Raw genomic sequence first — 7,572 nt, 5'->3', positions numbered from 1 at the left:
TAAAACAAGCATGAACTTTATTGAAATACATTTACATTTTAGTCATTTTGCAGACGCTCTTATCCAGAGCGACTTACAGTATTGAATGCATACATTCCATTTCATGCATTTCATTTTTTTTTTGTACTGGCCCCCCGTGGGAATCGAACCCACAACCCTGATGTTGCAAACACCATGCTCTACCAACTGAGCCACAGGGAAGGCAGATATGCTGCCAAGTTATAGGCCATTGGAGGGTCCTCAGAGGAGGAAGGAGAGGACCATCTTCCTCAGTGAATTTCATAAAAAATAAAAATAGGCAAACATTAAAAAGTTATCCTTGTTAGATAAAACTATACTAAATATATTCACGTCACCAAATAATTGATTAAAACACACTGTTTTGCAATGAAGGTCTACAGTAGCCTCAACAGCACTCTGTAGGGTAGCACCATGGTGTAGCCGGAGGACAGCTAACTTCCATCCTCCTCTGGGTACGTTGACTTCAATACAAAACCTAGGAGGCTCATGGTTCTCACCCCCTTCCATAGACTTACACAGTAATTATGACAACTTCCGGAGGATGTCCTCCAACCTATCAGAGCTCTTGCAGCATGAACTGACATGTTGCAGTCAAAGGATCAGAGAATTAATATAGTAGTGAAAACCTAAGCTACAGCTAGCTTGCACTGCAGTGCATAAAATGTGGTGAGTAGTTGACTCAAAGAGAGAGAAAGACAATAGTTGAACAGTTATAAACAAATACATTTCTTCAAAATTGAAGGGAGAGAGAGAGAGAGAGAGAGAGAGAGAGAGAGAGAGAGAGAGAGAGAGAGAGAGAGAGAGAGAGAGAGAGAGAGAGAGAGAGAGAGAGAGAGAGAGAGAGAGAGAGATGCAATCAAACACCTGGCTCAAACAGAGATGGATGCTATGTTACCTAGCTGACTATGGCTATCCAACACTGGAACTCTTCCAAGTCAAGGTAATCTTTTGGTTTTATAAATGTATTGCCACATAGTAGCTATGTTGACTATGACATTAGCTAATATGGTGACAATGATATAGTTTGTGGTTACGTGTTATGATCTGAAGGTTTGGCTTGGAAAGGTTTTTTCGCCTGGCCACAGACAGCTGATGTGTTGTGCACTGAAGTCCACAAGCAAAGAGAAAAGGTGAGAGGAGGAGAGAGCACATAGATGCCAGAAGGAATACAACGTGGCTGCTATGAAAGGGAACTGTGTTTACATGTGATCAGGGGTGTATTCATTCCGCTGATTCTGTTGAAAAATGTTTCTTAAACAGAAGCAAACGGAACAAAATAAGGATAAACATACCTGAATTTGTCCAATAGAAACTCTCAAATCAAATCAAATCAAATTGTAATTGTCACATACACATGGTTAGCAGATGTTAATGCGAGTGTAGTGAAATGCTTGTGTTTCTAGTTCTGATCATGCAGTAATATCTAACAAATAATCTAACCTAACAATTTCACAACAACTACCTTATACACACAAGTGTAAAGGAATGAATAAGAATATGTACATAAAAATATATGAATGACTGATGGCCGAACGGCATAGGCAATATGCAGTAGATGGTATAAAGTACAGTATATACATATGAGATGAGTAATGTAGGGTATGTAAACATTATATAAAGTGGCATTGTTTAAAGTGGCTAGTGATACATTTATTACATCAATTTTTCCATTAATGAAGTGGCTAGAGTTGAGTCAGTATGTTGGCAGCAGCCACTCAATGTTAGTGATGGCTGTTTAACAGTCTGATGGCCTTGAGATGGAAGCTGTTTTTCAGTCTCTCGGTCCCCGCTTTGATGCACCTGTACTGACCTCGCCTTCTGGATGATAGCCGAGTAACTTAAAACTTTCCACCTTCTCCACTACTGTCCCATCGATGTGGATAGGGGGCTGTTCCCTCTGCTGTTTCCTGAAGTCCACGATCATCTCCTTTGTTTTGTTGACATTGAGTGAGAGGTTATTTTCCTGACACCACACTCCGAGGGCCCTCGCCTCCTCCCTGTAGGCCGTCTCATCGTTGTTGGTAATCAAGTCTACCACTGTAGTATCGTCTGCAAACTTGATGATTGAGTTGGAGGCATGCATGGCCATGCAGTCATGGGTGAACAGGGAGTACAGGAGAGGGCTGAGAATGCACCCTTGTGGGGCCCCAGTGTTGAGGATCAGCGGGCTGGAGATGTTGTGGGGGCAGCCCGTCAGGAAGTCCAGGACCCAGTTGCACAGGGCGGGTTTGAGACCCAGGGTCTCGAGCTTAATGACGAGTTTGGAGGGTACTATGGTGTTAAATGCTGAGCTGTAGTCAATGAACAGCATTCTTACATAGGTATTCCTCTTGTCCAGATGGGTTAGGGCAGTGTGCAGTGTGATTGCGATTGCGTCGGCTGTGGACCTATTGGAGTGGGTCTAGGGTATCAGGTAGGGTGGAGGTGATATGATCCTTGACTAGTCTCTCAATGCACTTCATGATGACGGAAGTGAGTGCTACGGGGCGGTAGTCAGTTAGCTCAGTTACCTTAGCTTTCTTGGGAACAGGAACAATGGTGGCCCTCTTGAAGCATGTGGGAACAGCAGACTGGGATAAGGATGGATTGAATATGTCCGTAAACACACCAGCCAGCTGGTCTGCACATGCTCTGAGGACGCGGCCGAGGATGCCGTCTGGGCCTGCAGCCTTTCGAGGGTTAACACATTTAAATGTTTTACTCACGTCGGCTGCAGCGAAGGAGAGCCCGCAGGTTTTGGTAGCGGGCCATGTCAGTGCCACTGTATTGTTCTCAATGCGAGCAAAGAAGTTGTTTAGCTTGTCTAGGAGCAAGACATCGTGGTCCGCGACGGGGCTGTTTCTTCTCGTGTCTGAGCCGTTGAATTGCGACTCTACTTTGTCTCTATAGTGACGCTTAGCTTGTTTGATTGCCCTGCGGAGGGAATAGCTACACTGTTTGTATTTGGTCATGTTTCCGGTCACCTTGCCCTGATTAAAAGCAGTGGTTCGCACTTTCAGTTTTGCCCGAATGCTGCCATCAATCCACGGTTTCTGGTTGGGGAATGTTTTAATAATCGCCGTGGGTACAACATCACCGATGCACTTGCTAATAAACTCGCTCACCAAATCAGCGTATTCATCAATGTTGTTGTTCGACGCTATGCGGAACATATCCCAGTCCACGTGATCGAAGCAATCTTTAAGTGTGGAATCCGATTGGTCGGAACAGCGTTGAACAGACCTGAGCACAGGTGCTTCCTGTTTTAGTTTCTGTCTATAGGCTTGGAGCAACAAAATGGAGTCGTGGTCAGATTTTACCGAAAGGAGGGCGGGGGAGGGCTTTATATGCGTTGCGGAAGTTAGAATAACAATGATCCAGGGTTTTGCCAGCCCGGGTCACGCATTCGATATGCTGATAAAATTTAGGGAGCCTTGTTCTCAAATTAGCTTTGTTAAAATCCCCAGCTACAATAAATCCAGCCTCACAATATGTGGTTTCCAGTTTACATAGAGTCAAATGAAGTTATTTCAGGGCCGTCGATGTGTCTGCTTGGGGGGGAATATATTCGACTGTGATTATGATCGAAGAGAATTCTCTTGGTAGATAATGCTGTCGGCATTTGATTGTAAGGAAGTCAGGTGAACAAAAGGACTTGAGTTCCTGTATATTGTTATGATCACACCACGTCTCGTTAATCATAAGGCATACACCCCCGTCCTTCTTCTTACCAGAGAGATGCTTGTTTCTGTCGGCGCGATGCGTGAAGAAACCAGGTGGCTGTACCGACTCTGATAGCGTGTCTCGAGTGAGCCATGTTTCCGTGAAACAAAGAACGTTACAGTCTCTGATGTCTCTCTGGAAGGCAACCCTTGCTCGGATTGTGTCTACCTTGTTGTCAAGAGACTGGACATTGGCAAGTGGTATGCTCGGGAGCGATGTGTGATGTGCCCGTCTATGGAGCCTGACCAGAAGACCGCTCCGTCTGCCCCTTCTGCGGCTGTCACGTCCTGACCAGTAAAAGGGGCTATTTGTCATTGTAGTTTGGTCAGGGCATGGCAGGGGGTGTTTGTTTTGTGTGTTTCGGTGTTTTGGGGTTTAGGTTCTATGTTATCTATTTCTATGTTGGGTTTTTGGCAATGACCTCCAATTAGAGGCAGCTGGTTGTCTTTGTCTCTAATTGGAGGCCATATTTAGTTGTGTTTGTTTCACTTGTGTTTTGTGGGTGGTTATTTTCTGTATAGCCTGTGTGCCTTATGGAACTGTTTCGTTGTTTTGTTTATTTTGTTTAAGTGTTACCTTTAAATAAATTAAGAAGATGAGCACTATACCCACTGCGCCTTGGTCCTATCCTTACGATGCCTATGACAGCGGCGCTGTTGTTTTGGGTCGCCGGCTGGGATCCGATCCATTGTACTGGGTGATGGACCAAACAGAAGATCCGCTTCGGGAAAGTCGGATTTCTGGTCGTAAAGTTGGTGAGTTGACGTTGCTCTTATATCCAATAGTTCCTCTCGATTGTATGTAATAAAACCTAAGATTTCCTGGGGTAACAACGTAAGAAATAACACATAAAAAAAACAAAATACTGCATAGTTTCCTAGGAACGCGAAGCGAGGCGACCATCTCTGTCGGCGCCGGAAGAAAACTCTGTGGGACTAATGATGTTCTTGCAGACTTGTTTACGTGCTGCTGTGCGTTTTGTTGCTGATCTTACTTTGCTACCTGACTACTTCACGGTTTTTACTTTTTCATTACCGTATATTTTTTGTTTTTCCCTCACTCAACTTTTTTCATTCAACTTTTTCACCCCGGAGGTTTTATCTGGACATGGTTCGTCAGGACTTCAAACAGCCGAAGCTAAGTAACATTAACACGATGCCTTCTAATTGCAGTCGTTGTACTTATAATATACAGGAGAACGATCGCCTTACAGCGAGGATAGCTGTGCTGCAAACCCAGCTTCAGACACAATCGTTAGGCAAGGGTAATTTCAGTGTAGGAAAGGATGAAACAGCGTCTGTGCCACCACTAAGTACAGATAGTAATGTTAGTATAAACCCCCTCGCACGGTCCCCGCAGCCGGACAACTTTCTCATGGCTTCTGGAGGGAAATGCTGTAGGAATGCTCAACCGGTGTCGCTTATTCTGCCGACAGGAAACCGGTCCTCCCCATTAAGCGAGTCGAAGGCCGAAACTTCTCTGGTCTCTGCTCCTCCCGTTATGGGGTCTGAGAAGCCTCTCACCATTAGCACTGACAAATTGAAAACCCTAGTCATTGGCAACTCCATTACCCGCAGTATTAGACTAAAAACTAATCATCCAGCGATCATACACTGTTTACCAGGCGGCAGGGCTACCGACGTTAAGGCTAATCAAATTGAAAACCCTAGTCATTGGCAACTCCATTACCCGCAGTATTAGACTAAAAACTAATCATCCAGCGATCATACACTGTTTACCAGGCGGCAGGGCTACCGACGTTAAGGCTAATCTAAAGACGGTGCTGGCTAAAGCTAAAACTGGCGAGTGTAGAGAGTATAGAGATATTGTTATCCACGTCGGCACCAACGATGTTAGGATGAAACAGACAGAGGTCACCAAGCGCAACATAGCTTCAGCGTGTAAATCAGCTAGAAAGATGTGTCGGCATCGATTAATTGTCTCTGGCCCCCTCCCAGTTAGGGGGAGTGATGAGCTCTACAGCAGAGTCTCACAACTCAATCGCTGGTTGAAAACTGTTTTCTGCCCCTCCCAAAAGATAGAATTTGTAGATAATTGGCCCTCTTTCTGGGACTCACCCACAAACAGGACCAAGCCTGGCCTGTTGAGGAGTGACGGACTCCATCCTAGCTGGAGGGTTGCTCTCATCTTATCTACGAACATAGATAGGGCTCTAACTCCTCTAGCTCCACAATGAAATAGGGTGCAGGCCAGGCAGTTAGCCAGCCTGCCAGCTTAGTGGAGTCTGCCACTAGCACAGTCAGTGTAGTCAGCTCAGCTATCCCCATTGAGACCGTGTCTGTGCCTCGATCTAGGTTGGGCAAAATTAAAGATGGCGGTGTTCGCTTTAGCAATCTCACTAGTATAAAGACCTCCTCCATTCCTGCCATTATTGAAAGAGATTGTGATACCTCACATCTCAAAATAGGACTGCTTAATGTTAGATCCCTCACTTCAAAGGCAGTTATAGTCAATGAACTAATCACTGATCATAATTTTGATGTGATTGGCCTGACTGAAACATGGCTTAAGCCTGATGAATTTACTGTGTTAAATGAGGCCTCACCCCCTGGTTACACTAGTGACCATATCCCCCGCGCATCCCGCAAAGGCGGAGGTGTTGCTAACATTTATGATAGCAAATTTAAATTTACCCCCAAAAAAACAACAACGACGTTTTCGTCTTTTGAGCTTCTAGTCATGAAATCTATGCACTTTACTCAATCACTTTTTATAGCTACTGTTTACAGGCCTCCTGGGCCATATGCAGCGTTCCTCACTGAGTTCCCTGAATTCCTATCGGACCTTGTAGTCATCACAGATAATATTCAAATTTTTGGTGACTTTAATATTCACATGGAAAAGTCCACAGACCCACTCCAAAAGGCTTTCGGAGCCATCATCGACTCAGTGGGTTTTGTCCTACATGTCTCTGGACCTACTCACTGCCACAGTCATATTCTGGACCTAGGTTTGTCCCATGGAATAAATCTTGTGGATCTTAATGTTCTTCCTCATAATCCTGGACTATCGAACCACCATTTTATTACGTTCGCAATTGCAACAAATAATCTGCTCAGACCCCAACCAAGAAGCATTAAAAGTCGTAATATAAATTCTCAGACAACCCAAAGATTCCTTGATGCCCTTCCAGACTCCCTCTGCCTACCCAAGGACGTCAGAGGACAAAAATCAGTTAACCACCTAACCGAGGAACTCAATTTACCCTTGCGCAATACCCTAGATGCAGTTGCACCCCTAAAAACTAAAAACATTTGTCATAAGAAACTAGCTCCCTGGTATACAGAAAATACACGAGCTCTGAAGCAAGCTTCCAGAAAATTGGAACGGAAATGGCGCCACACCAAACTGGAAGTCTTCCGACTAGCTTAGAAAGACAGTACCGTGCAGTATCGAAGAGCCCTCACTGCTGCTCGAACATCCTATTTTTCCAACTTAATTGAGGAAAATAAGAACAATCCGAAATGTCTTTTTGATACTGTCGCAAAGTAAACTAAAAAGCAGCATTCCCCAAGAGAGGATGGCTCTCACTTCAGCAGTGATGAATTCATGAACTTCTTTGAGGAAAAGATCATGATCATTAGAAAGCAAATTACGGACTCCTCTTTAAATCTGCGTACTCCTCCAAAGCTCCGTTGTCCTGAGTCTGCACAACCCTGCCAGGACCTAGGATCAAGGGAGACACTAAACTGTTTTAGTACTATATCTCTTGACACAATGATGAAAATAATCATGGTCTCTAAACCTTCAAGCTGCATACTGGACCCTATTCCAACTAAACTACTGAAAGAGCTGCTTTCTGTGCTTGGCCCTCCTATGTTGAAAATA

Source organism: Salmo salar, chromosome ssa09, assembly GCF_905237065.1.
Source record: "Salmo salar chromosome ssa09, Ssal_v3.1, whole genome shotgun sequence".
Lineage (NCBI taxonomy): Eukaryota > Metazoa > Chordata > Actinopteri > Salmoniformes > Salmonidae > Salmo > Salmo salar.
The sequence above is the reverse complement of the archived record's forward strand: the minus strand, read 5'-3'. Positions refer to the sequence as shown.